Source organism: Drosophila suzukii, chromosome 3 (genome assembly GCF_043229965.1).
Source record: "Drosophila suzukii chromosome 3, CBGP_Dsuzu_IsoJpt1.0, whole genome shotgun sequence".
Taxonomy (NCBI): Eukaryota; Metazoa; Arthropoda; class Insecta; order Diptera; family Drosophilidae; genus Drosophila; species Drosophila suzukii.
This window is the reverse complement of record NC_092082.1, coordinates 21,652,163-21,671,200: the sequence shown is the minus strand read 5'-3', so window position 1 is coordinate 21,671,200 and position 19,038 is coordinate 21,652,163. Positions and strand designations below refer to the sequence as shown.

At 38.1% G+C, this 19,038-nt stretch overlaps 1 protein-coding gene across 27 annotated transcripts in view; it reads right to left on the bottom strand.

Annotated features, from left to right (window-relative positions):
* Positions 1 to 19,038, bottom strand: part of pHCl-1 (pH-sensitive chloride channel 1) — a 55,697-nt gene that overhangs the window by 32,174 nt on the left and 4,485 nt on the right. For all 27 annotated transcript variants that reach the window (XM_065864080.2, XM_065864095.2, XM_065864096.2 and 24 more), the window contains exon 2: positions 17,399 to 17,706. The gene's annotated coding sequence lies outside the window, so the exon portion shown is untranslated. The remainder of the gene's footprint in view (positions 1 to 17,398; positions 17,707 to 19,038) is intronic.

The following is a 19,038-nucleotide window of genomic DNA, read 5'->3' as shown; positions in this document are numbered from 1 at the left end:
ATTGAACATATGAGTTGGAAGGAGTGAAAGGAGTGGAGGGGACTTAGGCTGCTGATGTCGTCGGTATTACCAACTTGGAATTCCCCAGCATGTGCCGCCGGCGCAAATGATGGAAATCACTTAACACGGAGTGCGGGGAGTGTAAGACGATGACGATGACAACAGGATATGACAGGAGTGGGTTGTTATGGGGCTGCGAGTGGGATTGTGTCTGAGTTCTTAATGAGCTTTTGTCTGCTGCATACTTTTCAGCGCGGAGCAGTGGAGACGAGACTTGCGCGTCTTGGGCTTTGTTCAAATATTTGACAGACGACCGGGGGGCGGGGCTGTCCCCTGGCTATTATGGCCAAGTTTCTCAAAGAAGAGTGAAGCACTAATGAAAAATCAGAGCAGAGGGCTTTGACGGACCCTTGCAGATCATTTCCTTAGCCTGGAGATGCAAACAAACTCCAGTACAATAAACTGTATAGCATCCAAGAGTTGTCATTAAAAAAGTTAAGCTATAAAGTCTTCAATAAAAACAGAGAACTATTGTTTAATGTCTGAAAAAAGCTTTAGAGAAGTAAGTAAAATCTTTTTTAAAAGATTAAGTCACTAGCTTTTCATAATTTATGTAGTATTTGAGGCTTCGTTATTATATTGAATCCGAAAAATGAAATTATAATATCTATGGCTATGCATCCATTACCAAAATGGATTAGAGAAGTAAGTGAAATCTTTTTAAAAGATTAAATTATTAGCTTGTCATAATTTATGTATTATTTGTAGCTCCGTAATTATATTAAATCCGAGAATCGAAATTAAAATATCTATGGCTATGCCTTTATTACCAAAATTTATTAGCCAGGAAAGCTAAAATTTATTTATCCACACAATATTATTAGAGCGTTCGCCCCTAATGAGTGCCCACTTAATTGACTTGCTTTTGTATAAGATTTCTGCTTTCCGACTTCCATAACAATATCAGTATCTTGTTTATGGACCACACACAAAATTCAAATTTCCCCACTTATTTAATACACTTAGGCCATCAACTTGGACTTGGTGCACATGGCCACACGTCCTAAATCACTTACGGCCAAGTTCAATCAAACGAGTTAATAACTTCCGCAATGTGGCAGCCAAAATTAACCGTAATTCACATGCTACAGCCAACTAAACTGACCTATTAGCCCCCTGGTTCTCCTCGGACATGGGGGTCTGGGCACAGTTTGTGCGCCTGAATAGATGGTCCGTAGTCCGTAGTCCGTGGTCCGAGTGGGCCACGTTGATCCGGGCCAAGACTACTGGGCGGCTGTCGGGGGACTGTAATATGGTAATTTTAGCGCTTGTCTCTCCACGGACTCACATGGCAATCAGCACACACAAGCCCAGGTACACAAGGAATAAAAATGCCGGAGCACATGTCACATTTGCCACATGGCCCGTCCTGCGTCCTGCGATGTCCTATATCCTTTTGTCTCCCCGAGGCGGCGGTTCAAGGTGACCAAGGCATTTGCCGGCCAATCTAAAGCCTTGTTTTCACGTCCACTTGGAGGCACGGTGGTGCACGTTAATCAAGTGCAAGGATTCTTATAAAAAAGTTTGTTTTTTCTATTAGTTCAAAAAATATTTTTTTAGGGGAAAAAGCCTAACAATTCATAGAGAAATAGTTTAGATTTAGATTTAAAATTTTAAATAAATAATATTGCTACTAAGATTTTATTTAGATTAAAATTGACTGCTAGAGAAAATATGAATAGTTATTTATTGAAGTGATCTTTTGAAATCATACATAAGTTTTGTCCCACCAAAAAAGTGATTTAAAGAAAATGCTTCCCAATTTAAGGTTTATTTTTCAGTCACAAGTTTTAAAAGTGTTTTTTATTTCTTTTAATCTTGTTACTCCAACAAAATATACCATGCATAACTTAATGATTTTCACGTTGCTAGGTGTTTAATAATAATGATTGTTATTCGATTATCCCGAACAATTCACACATCATTTTTCCTGCTCCAGAAAGAACTCTTTTTTTAGGTGTAAACATACATGTGTAGAGAGTGAGTACATAACACCAAAATCTAATTGTAGCCCCAAGGCATAGGCAGATGGTGGAAGAACTTTAATTACGGCAGCCACGACTCCTCAAACTGAGCGGACTCCATTCCCAGTATCACAATGCAATATTTATTAGTGCGTGTGGCCGTGCTCCCTGGCCTCCCTGTGTATAATAAACATATATGCATGCGAACATACACTGTGTGTGGTATGGCATTATATGTCGCCTGACTAAATTTAGATATGCAAATCGATAAAAAAGAAATACCAAGGCACGCACGCATTTTTAGTGCCCAGGTTTTGCCTCGGAACGTTTTACCAGGTAGACTTGAACTAGGACTTTCAGTCGGAGTCGCATAAAAGGGCTCTCTCTGAGGGACATGTGTATAAAGGTCGCGCTTTGGTTATAATTGTATAGAGATAGTAAAGGTCTTATTCCAGCAAAACGATTTACCAAGCTGCCACGAGGATTCGCCCACAACTGAGGCTTAAGATTTAGGCTAGCCTGATAGCATTTCACATGAAATGCCAACTCATTTGTTTTTCTCTGGAGAGTGGTTGGTTACTAAAGTCGAGAACAATATATTTAAGTGTGGGCTCTATATTTACTAAAGATGGGGACTGGTTCTGTTGGAGTACATTACTTTGGAACCCTATAAAAAATAATCCTATTACTAAGTATTTAGGCAAAAACATACAACCCAACAATTTTTACTATGAAGTGTGAAGCTCATTGTAAGACTTATTCCTATTTCATTTGAAAATAAGATTTTATATCCTATAAGGAGATTTGATAATTTATTCAAATCTATGTTTTGGAAACGTTGTTGTATATTATTTCGGAACCCTATCAAGTTTAGTTTTTATTTTAATTAAAAAATATATGATTTAAATTTCCTTATATACTTATTTCGAATTTATATCATTGTCATGTTCTGGGGCATTTAGATACTGTTTGGCCCAGTCGTTTACCTTTAATTATTATGTCCGACGCCTTCTTCATCGTAATTATAGGGCTCCTGTCTGAAATATGGCATCCCATGCAGTTTAGCATTGTGGGAACTTTAACTTTTGTTTTCCTTTCACTAATTGAACCAATTGGGGCCACACAAGCACCAACACATACATTACAGGCATTCATATATCTTTTCCCTATGGCTGAGAGCTCTGTGCAATATTTATGGGCATATATTGATTAAATAATTAGGCCTCTGCAAGAGACCAATTCAAATGGATATAAATGAAATTTATGTCAAATGCCGGAGAATATAAATTTGCACAACTAGAGTCTGCTTTTCCAGTTGCATTTCATTTAATAAAGCAAATTGCACAGACTGGTCGAGTAGAGCGACTTAATTAATAACTTATACGCTGCTTGTTAACACTTTTTTCCAACTCCCTGCTTCTTTTTCAACATTTTCTGTGTTTGTTCCCCCGTTTTTATTTGTTGTCTTATTTGTAGGGCCCAGAGCCCCAGGACATTTGAGCAGGGCTCACGGAATAGGGTTAAGTTTTTGAGTCAGACCGTGATAGACAAAGTGAATAATAAAGCTGCAGCCAAAGTAGAGCAGACTCGCCCGAAGTATGTGGCAAAAGGTAAAAGTAGCGGGGAATTTGGTGGAATTTCTTCGTGGTTTCCACCATAAATGAAAGGAAATCCTTAGCAAAAAAAAGGTTGTTGAACCCTGATTTTACGAATCCCTATTAAAAATAATAAAGTAAAACACTTTGCATGTTGTATAAATAGTGGCTTTAATTCGAAGTAAATATTATTATTTGTAGTTTTTCAAGCAGTAATTAAATATTTCTTATGGAAAGTGATAAAAAAATGGACTAAACAATAATTTATATAATAATTTTTTGAAAATAAAAAAAATTAAGTGTTAGCAAGGCCAAAAAGATCAAGTTTGTAGAAATAAATGAACAATTGTTATATATTTTTTAAGAAGCAATTTTCTTCGTTGCCTTAAATAAGCTTTAAATATTTTATAATAGTTTATTTTTTTTTGGAAAAATACTTAAAATATTTTAAATGTTTTGTGGTGATCTTTTAGTAAAACATACAAAGTGTTGATAGTTTGCTAAAATCAACTTTAAAATTATATTTTAATATACATTAAGTCCACAAAACAGAAATAATTGGCTAAAACTAGTTTTCAAATTGTGCTTAATGCACAAAAATGATTACGTTTAATTTTATCACGACATCCGTAAGTACTAAAACTATTACACAAATTATGAAATTAAGTGTGCATTTGCCATTCGCGGTGATATGAATGCTTTTATGTGGCTTCCCTCCACATAAATATATTAATGGCAGCCTCTGTTTTTTCAGAGTTCATAGTTCACGGCGCGGAGAAAGCCGAAAGTCGCTCACTCACATATTGATGGATATTTATGGCGTTCGTGGCTGGAAAGCGGAAAAGCTTCAAAATACGTGCATGATTAAAATCCTCGCGGGAGCTCACGGATATGTGGATATGGCCAGCGGACATGGCTCAATCAAGCTGGCCAAATAGCCGAGGGCGGCGAGGGCACCTAAATTGGCTTTGTAACTGTTTGAATTTGTTTGTCCAGCATTTTATTCGGCCACATCTGCGGGGCAACGGAGATCGCCGTTGCGGGGTCATCTATCGATTTTCCCATCGAAACTCTGACATTAAAATAGCTGCGTTTTTTCGCTGCCAAATATTTGCGCCTATTGTGTGCCGCTTGTCTATTTACGAAAATATTTATTCTGCATTTGCTTTCGATGTGTTTTTGGCGCTAATTGCTTGCAGGGGATAAAATGGCGAACAAGACTAATAGTTTGATAGTGGTCACTATTTAAAAGTCAACAACTATTCTCTTGGGGTCATTTTTGGCACAGATGAATGGGTAATCTTTGGTTTATCCTTTTACCATTTAAATTTTAAAAGCTATTACTTGGGAATAGTATTTTAAGGAAATTAATTTGCATTAGAAATCCCAAGAGAGCCTATTTTAAAATTTATAGTAAACTTTTTCTGGCAGGGAATGCCGTATGCATGACTCACAGCAGCTAGAAATTCTTATATAATTTTAATGATAAGTGTCAGTGTTAGTGCTTGCCATTTAAATGGCTTCTACATTTAATTTATAATATTCTTGGGGGATATTGATATGACTTTTGGTTATATCTCTTTATGTCAATTACGCAGCTTTAATGAAATAGTATCTTTTGGTCCCAAAAGTTTAATTACAAATTTAAAGGCCGCTTTAGCCGACAGATCAGTTTCATATCTTTCACACACATTCGAAATGGTTATTCTAATTTGATTGCTCAGAGCAAATAATAAATTCTGCAGGAGCACAAACATTCCCCTTGCAGTTGGCAAATAGCAAAGTTAATTAGTTTTATGCACAACGTTTGTTTGCGCAAAAAAAAACGAGAAAAACTAGCAGACTAGCGGAAAGCAGGGGAGAAATCTACAAAAAGTTTTCACATTTCCGTGCAAGGACATGCGTGACGTAGTTGGGTGACCCCTCAGTTTTCACACTTGCTACTTTCTCGTACAGTACTCTTGTTTTTTTTGGCCAAGACTCAAGTGAAAAACAAACTTGCACGGGTCTCGAGGAATTAAGAAAACGAACGAAAATATAATACGTATATATACAAAGGACATTGCTATGATTAGCATTTCAATAGTGCTGGGCTGAAGTCCTTGCCGGAATATTATTCATAAGAGGCGATTACTTTTAATGCCCAGGCAGGCCTCGTGTGCCAGTAGCCACTAACTATAATTAGATGGCCAATTATGGCGCTGAAAATTGAAATTTGCAGTGACTGCAGCCAATTTGCGATACAAAGAACAACGCGGCGTATACGTAACATGCACTCATTCTGGTGGACCTCTTAGTCACGCGTTGGCATCTCAAAATCCCGGGCATAGCTCCGCTCACAGGCGCCAGGTAGCCATAAAAAAGCGTGTCATCCAGGCGATTATCCTTGCGTGTCCATGGATTAATTTTAATGCTCAAAATGACGCACGATTTGGCCTAATGCATGTGGTCTTTTTTCAGAGGATGTGTGCGGCCAAGAGGGACTTAGCCCCCAGATCTGGGTCACCTAGCCTGTTCTGTCCTGTGTTCCGATCACGAATCGGAAAAGACAGGCAGTACCAGCCATTTAATGTACTAATCCTTACCAAAGAACTAACCGCAATCTGCATTTCAGTTCATTGGAAATGCTAGGGTCCACTCCGATTGAAATTTAATTAAAAAACACCCACGAATCAAGCCAAATGAAAAAAAAACACACGTCAAACTGTTTGGTAATAAAGTCAACCGGTTCATTTGGCATTTAAGGCAATTAAACTACAATGTTTATATCAATTAAATGAGTTTCCACGGCTGTCCGCTGCGGACTGGTCCACCGAAATGTTTACATAATAAAATAATTAAAAGTAATTGTGTTGCATTAAGCGGTAATGGAAATGCGATGGGCAAATTTTACGGCATTGACATTATTAAATATGAAGAAGAACAAATGATAAATGGCAAATCGAATTAAATGTTGTGGCGTAACCTTTGTCAAATAAATGGGAATTACTTTTTATCTTATTTTATTGTGATTGCAGGTGCTGTTTAATTTTTTTTAAATTAGGTAATGTATAGTAAATGGGTAATTGGTTTTTCAGAATTATTATAATCATGGGCTCTTTCCGTTGACTATAAGATTTTAAATATACCAACACCCTTTGTGGTTGATTTTCTAAAGATGAAAAACCGCTTGGGAATTGGTACGCAACTCGGCGAGTGCAGCATCAAAGTGCAAATGAGAATGAAGTCGGAAAATCTTTAAAATATTCTCATCTCACATACGAACACATGTTGCACTATCTTATTACCATACACCATTTTCCCAGTACGCAGCAGAAATTGTTGCACAGCATGTGGCCAGGATAATGGCGGGGGACATCGAGGGCCAGGAGTTAGGATCCTTGGTACAGAGAGAATATTTGAGTTTCCTACTGCCGAAGCCCTGCATAATAATCCTGCACACACACACTCGATAGGATACCTTGTGTTGAGGGGAATGTAAACGAAATTTGTTGTATTGAAAGCATGGCTTGGATTTCAACGCCCTGCATATGACACGCTGTCCCCATTTCCACCTTCGCCGCCCTGAATGCTCAATGAGTTTGACTTTTTACCTGCTCGAGAATGTTTCTGGTTGTGCTTGGCTTTGGGTTTTCGATGTCACATTGCCCGCATGCAGGAGCCGAGATTAAAGGGGCGAATATCGCATTTGAGTCAATACGGTTTGAGCCATATTTCAATAAACGCCACCATTCAACTTGTCAACGTGTCGCCTGCCAAAGTGGCTGTAAAATGCAACTCCCTTCGCACTTTTTTTCGCACTTCCTCACCCCAGTTTATCATCTCCCGCATACTTTCCCGGCCCTCGAAACTTATTTTTCCAACGCGAGTTTTCTTTGCAGAAGCATAAAAATCGCTGGCGGTTCGGAAGGGGTAACTCATTTAAGCCCTGACATGTGATGCCTGCCTGCCTTGTTATGTGACGGCCAAGGGTGAAAGTTTTGCATAATTTACGTTGAGCGCGAAATGTGAAAGTTTGCATCCCCCTGCCGCCACGTTCCCTTTTTTTTAGATGTTCGGTGTCAGGCCCGAAGGGCAAAGGACTTTGAGCCTGGAGAGTTGAAATATGTCTCCTGCAACATTAATTAAACTTATTACATGGCGGGACACTCTTTTTAAGGAAAGCGAATGTTTTTTTAATGTTGTAATTTAAAAAATCATCATTATTCGAATGAGGAAAGGGAAAGTATTCAAATTGAATATGCTTATGGTATAAAAAATATGTTCTTAAGAATTTAAAAATACTACCTTTGGATGGAAAAGTAATTTACATGTGTTAACTGAATTTAAAAAAGAGGTACACTAAAAACCAAGAATAGTCTAGTTTTAAACATATTTCTTAAAGGACCAGGATCTGTATTGCCTATGGAACAGTATTTATGACGCGGATAGTAAGGGTGCTTTCTTATTATGCAACAAAATTATAATAACAAAATGTTTTAAAGATTTTTAAACTGAATAAGGTTCCAATAAGCGTTTCAAATTTTAATAAGAAATGTATAAAATTTCTAATACTAATAGAAAGCAGCTCCAGGTTAGTTAAAATTTCAAATACGCTATGCTTGATTTGCATGTTTTGTTTATTTGAAACTTTGAGATTTGATATTCTCCCTCTGGAAAACTCATGGAGTGATAGCTCTATATCACCTTTCCACATAGCCCACGGCCAGGTATCGTTTTCATTTCGGTTCTGGCAAGGAGGACCAGGCAAAAAATATCGAGCAAATATGGATATACGTGTATATAAATATATGCAGCAACGGCAGGAACAACAAATCAATTTCTGTTTGACCAATCGCTCCACTGAGCTGGACACCGAGCTAACTGAAAGCGGCGGCAGGCGGAATGCCAATCGAGTCCACTCCGAGCTGCCACCACGTCCATCCTTCCCGACTTGGTTTATGCCCTTTTACAACCTGCAAATAAACTTGGTTTCGTTTGTGCCCGGTTTCTGGCTCTGGTTCTCGTTTTAGCCCGTGGCACTGGCACTGACACTGATTGCTTGTGAGCCATGTGCCCGACTTGACTGCAGTCAAGACGGCCATTATTCACTTGCACTCGCCACTTCAGCCGGTTCGTAACGGCCCAATCCGAAGCCAAAGCCACAAGGGCGGGGGGCAAACATTGGATTCCATTCGCAACTTCACGGGCAATAGGCGACCAGCCGCAAAGGAAAGCGACAAGCTTTTCGTTCGATTTTCCACCGCTCACTGGGGAAAAATCGAATATCACAGGGACTTTATTTTATTCACTTACAAGAAAAGGGAATTGTATAAAAAAACAAGGAGGAACGCTATAGTCGAGTACCTCGACTATCAGATACCCGTTACTCAGCTAAATGGAGATATGCAAGCAGCAAAGCGAGATTAAAATGCGCCACCTACCGGCGGTATACAGATTTAAGCGTTATGGGCGTTAGAGTGGGCGTGGCAAATTTTTTTTTGAGTCAATCGATAGGTAATGACGAGACGAATACATTTCAGTTAAAATTTTTTATCTAGCATAAAAATTGTGGGCGTCACAGGTTTTCGCGGTTTGTGGGCGTTAAAGTGGGCGTGGCAAACTTTTGTTTAGGTCAATCGATAGGTATTGATGAGAACATTACATTTCCGTTAAAATTTTTATTCTAGCATCAAAACTGTAGGAGCCACAGTTTTGGGCGATTTGTGGGCGTTACAGTGGGCGTGGCAGTCTACTGAAACAAACTTGCGCTGCGTAAGAAGCTCAGGAATCTGCACGCCAAATCTCAATAGCCTAGCTCTCATAGTTTCCGAGATCTCAGCGTTCATCCGGACAGACAGACGGACAGACGGACATTGCTAGATCGACTCGGCTAGTGATCCTGATCAAGAATATATATACTTTATGGGGTCGGAAACGCTTCCTTCTGCCTGTTACATACTTTTCGACGAATCTAGTATACCCTTTTACTCTACGAGTAACGGGTATAAATATCTGGATATTGAAAGGTTGCATTTGATAATTGTACTCAACTCAAAAACATATTATTTGATACAACAAATCTAAAATTGCTAAGTTCAATTTGATAATATTAGAAACAATGTAGAAAGTATTCGATAATACTATTAAAAATGAAAAAAAATATATATTTGAATTGAAAGTTATAAAGTTTTAATAAAATTTATAATCTTTATGTTAAAAATACAGGTAAAATGTAATATTTACATATTTACAATTAATAAAAAGAGCATTGGAGAGAATATTTTAATTGAATGTGATATAATTGAATTTACTGTTCCAATTTTAATCAGTGTACAAAGTTTCGATTTATATTAATTTATTATTAAATGAATTACCCAATGTAGCTACAGAAGATCGAAGAAAATGTCCACCTTTTCATGGTTAAGTGGAAAATTTAATGGATTGAGCACTGACTCAGCTGTTTCAGAATATTTATAAATATATGAACACATCTATTAAATATTAATTTAAAAGATATAAAATACGACTATAATAATTTTGGTGAAAACCTTTTTCTCTCATTTTTTGAAGAACCCCTGAACTACCTTGCTCCTTAAATTGAAAGCACAAATGATATTTTCTCCACTTGGATTTCGCAATACTTTTTTTTCTCTGCACCCAGTCCCTAGGGGGAGGGGGTGGTGCGTTTGTAGGCTTGGCCACCGCACCGGATGTCCTGGCATTTCCGCCCCGCTAATACGGAGTCGCTATGAGTCAGCCATAGTTGGGCCATGTTTGCTTCGCCTGGCTCGTGGTTTTCTTAGTTTTTCATTAGCATTTTCTTGCAACTCTATGGGGAAATATTGTCGTCAATTATGTTACATAATAAACAAAACAAAAATGTAACAATTCCCAACTTTCGCAGACTGTGACACGGTTCCATTTTCCACAGTTTTCTTTGGGTTTTCCCCAGCAGATTAGTATTAATGATGGTAAGTTAGCACGCGGCCAAAAATAGGCTAGCTTAATATTTAGGTTAATTCGGCTAATTTTTCTTACTTTTGGCACTAAGACGAATGGATCAGGAAACTAGACCCAAATACCGCAATTATGACTTTAGCAACGGATATGCGCTGAATTTAGCGTGGCTTTCTCATCAGAAACTTTTCCAAATCAAGGTTATAGCTAATTAGATTCAATGAAAATAATATCACGAAGGCAGAAAAACGTTCCAACTTGCTGGAGCTTTAGATAAATAAATGAACACATATTTCAGCTTTTCTCAACTTAATTCAAATTTCTATGATTTCTACTCTACCGCACTTGCATAATTTCATTTCATTAAATTCACTTATACCCGTCAAAATGAGAAAATATGATATAATATGATATAAGGGCAGCATAATTTTAAGTCAAAGTAATATTTCTTTACTTTTGCACACAGTTTTTAACCTTGTTTTCGTCAAATTGTTATTCTGCCTTCGAAGCTAATGAAGCCGAATTTATTGCCAAGGCTTTATGGACATCGACCCAGTTCGCACATACTCGTTTTATGGCCCACAACACAAAATAATGCGACTGAAGAGCAGACAGAATCGGCTAATGTATGCAAAAGTACGACGGATATGATGGAGATGGTGGAGAAAAAACTGGGGATGTTCAGGATGTCAATGCTGAGCATGCCCAAAAAGTTGGTAGCGCACAAAATGGATTTTGCCTGCATTAAAATAACTTCTAGATAAAGCAAGGAAATTGCTTTTGAATACAGGCGCAAGCATATATATTTTTGATGGCAAATTGAGACATTTTCTGTGGCATTTTTCAAGTCGTTAAGCTGCAAGGAGCAGACATGACGTATACGCAATTTTCCACATTGTTTGCCAGCAGCATCGATCGCATATGCATGATGGCAACGGAACAGTGAAAATGTGCTTAATTTACTTATGGGTTTTGCTGGAACTCCAAGCCTTGATGTTTTGCCAACTGAACGAGTGCCAATTGCAGAGACTCCCTCCCACATAGCAGCTCGTAAATCTTGGTTCAAACTCTGGCTGCCGGGCTGAGGACAAGACATAAATCCAAATTTGGCAGCGTAGGAATCAAAGTTTCCAAGCACGCACAGTTAAGAAGAGAGCGTCATATCCCAGTTGTAGTTCTGGCCAAATAAGCCCACTCAATATGTTGAGATATCTGGGTCAAAGTATGAGTTATGTGCCCTTCCACAATCGTAAGCCGCTTAAAGAGTTCGGCAAACATAATAGTGGAAATAAAATGAAATCTCTGTCTGGCGAAGGTCCTTTACCACTCGTAACCTTGGTGAAGTCCATCCGTACTTCTAGGTCGGCCACACGCACACATAAATAATTAAAATGACCTCATAATGTTTCGATTTTCTCGCTTTTCCCTGGCTCCTTCACATTGTTTTCCCAGTTTTTGTCTGCTGGGTGGACTTTTTGGCGCTTTTTCGACTTTCTGCCGCAGTCATTAATGTAATGGTCTGCATTATTTGCGAACATTCAGAGTGTTAGTGGCCATCGCTGCCCTGCTATTTATTTGTCGACCTTAGGCCTAGACACTAAATATATGTGAATGACACGCAACGCATTGGGGCACCCTATAAAGCAAGGAGAGTTGGGAGATCATATACAGGTAAGCTTCTTTTACATAAGACACTTTAAAAAAAAAAGCCACCTTATTTATCCAAAGTGTGACCACTTAATAAATATATCTAATATAAGGTTGCAGAAACTTTTGTAAATACCATAAATAATACATTTCATTACAAAATTTAGTTACCAAAATGTTAACGCTGCCGAGAAGTATTATTTTGTTTAAGGGAAAGAGTAACGCCATTTTTAGAAATAGTACAATATTTAGCTACAAAATCTAACCAAAACATAAAAATAAATATTATTTATTTAAAAGAAATAGTAACGTCTTATTAGTTTCAAGTTAAAAAAATACTTTATTTGGGCATATTAAAAATATATTTAAAAAACCATTGAATATTATATAAAAATGAACTAAGGTTTGAGACCATGGATTGAGTTATGGAAGTTGGACTGAACACTTGATTTCCGTAAATACCTTAAATAACAAATGTTGCTACACAATCTATAAAAATCCTAAAAAGTTAACGCTACAAAAGAAATATTATTTATTTAACGGAAATACTAACTTCTTGTCAGATTCAAAAATAGACTACACCTTATTTTAGGCAAATTACAAAAATTTATAAAAAACCTTTGAATGTGATATAACTGACTAACTAAGGGCTGAGACCATGGATTGAGTTATGGAAGTTGGACTGTACGCTTTATTTCCGTCCCGTCCTTCTACTTTGTATGTAAGTATGTACTTGTAGGTTCCTTTTAGCATTTTATTGCTGGTCACTTTTATTTTCGTCCTGCTGCCGCTCAACCTTCGATGGGGCGCTTCCCCTTTTCGTGAATTTTTTCCTTTTTGTGGACCCTTTGAGCTACCGCTTTCCTCAGCAATTTTTCCGCTTGGCATTCGCTGGTCAGTCATTCATGACGTGGCCACCATTGCTCCGGCCTAATCCTCCACTGCCGTTTTGCCTGCCAAATCGGCTGTGCCATCAAATTAAACGACAACTAAATTGGCGCACATTTTGCGCTATTTGGCAGGCTTTTGTCTGCTTTCCAGGGTTTACATAAGCGGACAAAAAACCAGCCAACAAGAGGGCAAATAAAATGGCAACAATGACAACAGCTGACATTGATTGGGCCCCCGAAGGCCGGCGGGGAGGCGAAGGGCGGGTCTAATAACTGTAATAATAATAAGTAGCTGATAATTTGACACTAAGCCACGGGGTTGCATGCGTAATGCGATAGAACATAACCGGAATTGGTTTCGCCGAACAATCAATTGGTTAGAAAGGTGAGTGCATGCAAAATTATATCTAACCGTTGGGCATGAAGAGCTTTGTATCTTGGCCAGTTCATTTTATCAAAAATACCTATCTTCATTATATGTAAACATACATAGAATGACTTTAATATGTTACATTCTTCGAATACAATACAGTTTCAAAAGAATTTTTACTATTAGACTTATATAATAAAATTGTTATTCTAAACAATTTTGAATGGTTTCTAATTGATTTTGGTTTTTAAATTAACTTTTGGAGTATTAAGGCCTTAAAACACTTGTTTGACTTTTGACTCATTAGATTGCTTTTATAAAATCAAGGCAACCTAAGCATGATTTTATATATTTATGCATAAATTGTTATTAAGGTGTATACCCTTTTTTGTACAGATTGCCACGACTTCAAGCAAGTGTCATAAGGCCCTTAGCTTTTAAAGGCCCCTGTATTTGATCTTCAATAGGGATTCAGTGGGTGTATAATTGCATCAAAATCAAATCAAATCGACCCTAATTCCATTCCGCTTCTGTGCAGCAATTCATTGGAGTCTTGCCATGCCAAAAAGGTTAATGCAACCACTTTCCGGGTGCGAATCTCTCGACTCTCTCACACCAATTCACCCAACACTTTCGCCGCTTTCACCTCGGAAAATGTCGAGTGCAATTTCCCGACTGACTTAATTAGTTGCTGTCACATCTTCTGGCAGCCAGTTCGGCAAGACGAAAGCCCCGAAAAGCCCGCAGCCCACGAACACTTGCAGCTCCCTTGGCGCACATGGAAAACTTTCAGAATAGATTAAATTTGTTCTGGCTGCGGTGCCGAGGGGGATTCACCGCAGCTTCCAGCCCCGCCCCAAAAGAAAACGCCGAATTGCAAGAAATGGCTAAATTGAGTGCACACAAAGGGCTTGGCGAAGAGGGGAGCCAGGGGGAGGGGGACGGGGCAGATAGTTGTTGCACAAGTGCAGTTTTCCTGCCGCTGCGGCTGTACAAACATAAAAAGGATAACACATGCAGCCGCCACATCAGGGCCAATAACTTGGCAGATAGTCCGCCAACAGGATGAGCCCGTTTTCCAGGCCCCGCAGCTTTGCGGCTAGAGGTCAGTGCTGTCCGTAGTGATGGGATACATCGGAATCATGGCTTAAGTCTAGGCTTTTTTTATATATCTAAAGTATAAAAAAAATTTATTCTTTTAAGCGGAGTTTTCATTTTAAAGTGAAGATTTAACAGATTAGAAATGTATCTTTCCTGATCTATAAACCAAAAATATACAAAGCTTTTGTTTGAAACAATTTGTAATTTCTCAGAAAATGAATACCCATTTGTATTCTAATGTTAATTCTAAGAACTATAATTTTAATTTAAAATTCTGTACATTTTTTTGTTTAAAAGGATTATATTTTATCTTATAATTATGTAAATATTTATGTTGAAGAGGAAAGAATTTATACATAAAGAAATATTCAAGTACATTGTTCTTGAATTGAGAACGTTCGTTCTTAAAAACCGTGTAAGTACATTTTGGTATCAATCTTCTCAATTTTAGAACGAAATGGTTAGAAGAGAAATGATATATTGAGTTTATTTAACAAATTTTTCATAAATAGACACTACTGACTGGACTTAAAGTTTAGTTGTTGGGATATAGTTTTTCAACTTAAGTATCTCCAATTCAACTTGATTTAAGCACATGGAAACCTTTTTCTATTCTATTTTTAAGAACATTTTCAACTCAGATGAGATTGTTAGAATTCCCTCTATATATTTTATCGAGCTATTTAAACTTATTTTTTAGACATCGACTTTGACCACAAAATGGCCAAGTTGCCTGCTCTGGCCGTGATGTTCGTCCAGTTATGACAACAAAGGAATGGCCAACGCGAAGGCTGAAAGCGTACAGCGAGGGGCAGCAGAATAGAGCTCCATTGTGGCAGCCGAGCAGGGGAAAGGCCAAGCTAGTTGGGGCTGCTTGGGGCCTTTCAATTGTCGGCCTGATCCCAGAAAAAGAGAAGCCAGTTAGCCCCAGAATCTCCTCTTATTTGCCTGCTGGCCTTTTCTTTCTCCTTGCTGTTGATTTTCCATTTGGCCAGGACACCGCCTACGCTTTTCCCCAGGCTCAGTGTTTAATGTTTTTGGCTTTCAGTTACCTCTACCTGTATGTAGGTCAGAAATGTACAATCAGTAACGAATACCTAGCATACCTTGTGGAATAAGGTTTCCAGAGATATTACGCATAAGTCAGCGGGAGCATGCAACATTTTTGTCATACAAAGCAAACAGTGCAAACTAGAAATGAAATCTATTTTTGAAGCAATTTTCATCAACGAAAAATATTTTTATTTCTTTCCCCCGCTTTTCCTTTATCCAATTTCCACACGGTTTTCGGAATAATAAACCCAATTGCCCAAACGTTTAACAAAAAAACAGGAATTCCTGTCATTTCAGGCCACAGCAAACGAGAATTTATACATTCGTTAAGAAAAAAGTGAAATTGGAAAATTGCAAAGAAACGAGAAGCAAAGGAATGATGCCCATGAAACAGTGTATTTATCGGAGTGGGGGCCAATCTCTATTGACGGCTGAAAGCCCGAAAAATCCCCAAAAAATATAGAACACCAACTGTAAAATCATTGAATGCTGTTTATCATCTAGCTTTTATGCAGTGGATGATTCTATTCAACACGAAATGAAAGCCAAACATTGCAGCGTCATTTCACCTGCGTGTATGATTATGTGACCCCTCAGTTCCCCCGATGTAGTTTAGCCAGGAAATTCAATTTGGCGCAACGCGGTTTTTCCAAAATGAAGAAAAATTGCCTGCAAAGTTTTTTTCGATTTGCCCGGAACATCGATTGACTGCCGGAGGCAAATAAATGATGGAAAAACGAATTTAAGCTGTAGAATTGTACATATCTGAAGCATATGAGAATTGGAACATGGGGGAAGCACTTTGTAAAAGTTTATTTTTCTTCTTTAAATATTTGAAAAACGTTTTCTAAGAATTTAATTATAAGAAGTAAAACATCGAAAAAATGGTTTTCTCGGTTATAATATAATAAGGTTAGTTGCTTTTAAATTTTAAAAAACCTCAAATTATAAAATGTTATGAAATTACAATCACTGTGGACGGCAGTCCACGTAGTGACGAAGCGCACCAGGAGAGAGTTCAAAGGCGACAAACTACACGAAAAAAGAAAATCTAATGTGGTAGTCCGATCGTACCGAGTGATACATTAATCGAAAGGAATCGTATAAGACTTTAAAAGTTCTAATAATTTGGGAGAAAGGCGGCGAAATTGTAAAAGTGAAAATTTATAAAATTTGATCTGTTTGGGCCACTGCGGATTAATGCACAAGTATTGTATTCGAATGAGAAAAAATTTGGAAAGTGTATTTACATAATAGATCGTATAATACATTTTTGTCACAAAAGTTGATATCAGAACTTTTGTTTGTTGAAGGTGCGATCGTCACTAGATTTTTACCTCGTTAAGAGGGGATTTTGTTTGATATCCTTTTTAAAATAATATGTGTAATAATAATTTATTTATGAACTTAGTTAATATAATAATAATATATGGTATATTGAATGATAACCTATAACAGTTCTCAGTTCATGTAAATACTAAACACTCTGCTCCCCTTGATCAACATATAAGTAACACTAATTTGTACCAAAAGCATGATCACATAATCATTTATCCTTTTAATTTCGTTACATCATAATCATCGAGGAGAGAGGCAAGAATAATATATGATTAAGAACTAAAATAAACTGGTGGCCACGTGGCGTATGTGTAACATTTAGTGCACTCGCGGCTGACGCAAATTGCCATAATTACAGCCCGGCCCCGAAATGAAATAATATGCCCGCCACCTCCTGACCACAAAGGACACACTCCTTGCGGCCGAATGGCAGTGACTTACCTAATTAGCGACAGGATTTCCACTAGTAGCAGCAGTTGTAGTTGTAGTTGTTTTGGGGTTGTTCAGCTCGCTAGCGCCACCAAGCGGGCGACAGACGGACTAGCCAACAACGTTCATTTGGCCCTTTGGGCTATTGTTGTGGTTGTTGTTGCTGCTGTTGTTGGCCAACAATCTGGCAACGCCTTTCAGCCCGCTTACAATGTTGCGTTGTTTGTTTTTCTACCTTTTTGGTTGCGTTTTTTTCTTGCTGTCGTTGTTGTTGTTACTTTGCTTGTTGCAACTTATGTGCAATTGCCGCTGGCTGTGGGCTGTGGGAGCGAGTGAGAGGGCCGCAGATTTAGAGGGGTTGGTGGGTGCGCGGGGGGTGGTGGGTGAGTGAGCGAGAGGGGCGAAAGTTGCAAGGACACGCATGCCATCGCCTGACGAGCGACACACACAGGATTTCGCACTCACACTCGCGCACACCCGACAACGTACGACACTTTGAAATGTATATTTCTCTTTTTTTTCGGTGTTTTTCTTTTGATTTTGCACTGGTGTTGGAGCGTTAGGTCCTTTGAAACCACCCCTCGAACAACAACAACAAGAAGCCCCAGTTTTATTTTATTTCGCCTTATTTTGGCCAACTTTTGACGCTTTATGTTTGGCCCTGTGATTTGCTTTATTTCTTTTCCTTTTTTTACGATTCTCCCTCTTTGTTTTGTTCCCCCATTCGCACTCATCTTTTACGATTGTTTTGTTTACTTTGAGGTCTTAACTGCCCTGTGATGTATGCTAAAGTTTTGTGTTCTCTGATTTTTTTTGCTACCTACACTCAGTTGCTCATTTGGCGCCACTTTTTGGCCGAAAAACTTTTTTGTGTTTTCTTTTGAGTAAGTGATGGCCGAGCTGCTTACGTAAGTGGCAGCAATTTGCCAAGCAGTTAGCTGGCGGAGAAAGCGGAGAAAGCCGGGGAAACACTTGCCTTGAGGTGGAAACTTATGGAAAGTGATGTAAAGCTGGGGCCCTGATAAAAGTCTTTGGCAGCGACAGGCAACGTCTTGGGGAAATTTATAATGGGATCTGGTGGAGTTGAAGAGGTCGAATGCAGCTGAAGTTTTTTTAAAGTAGGTTAAACTCTGAGCACGAGATAAAGTTCGGAGATCTGTGCTTTACAAGATTCCAAGAAGTGATCTGGAACTTTTTAAAAGATGGCTTATTCCCGTGCCGTTGGCAGAAAAGTAAGAGTTGGAAATATCCATTTTTTGAAAGCTTAAACTGACAAAGAAAAGAGAAATATTGTACTAATACCATAGAATAATAAAAAAAAATAATATTAAAATGTTTTATTTGTTTCAGTGTGATAAAAGAAATTTTAACCGAACTCATCAGCAAGTACTAACATGAAATAAAATTATTGCCTTGAAGATTCTTTATTAAAGAAAAAGAAAAATCCTTAAAACCAAGCTAACGTTTCTAAAACCATAAAATGTACCTATATTTGTTTCGTACAATTTTTCTGGCCAATAATTGCCTAGCATTCCCCATCGCAAAACATTATTCTATTATTCATTTTGTTGCTACTGAACCACCTCAGTATATCCATGCACCCATCATTTGTACACTCGCCTTTTCCCAGCGATTCATTAATAAATAATTCC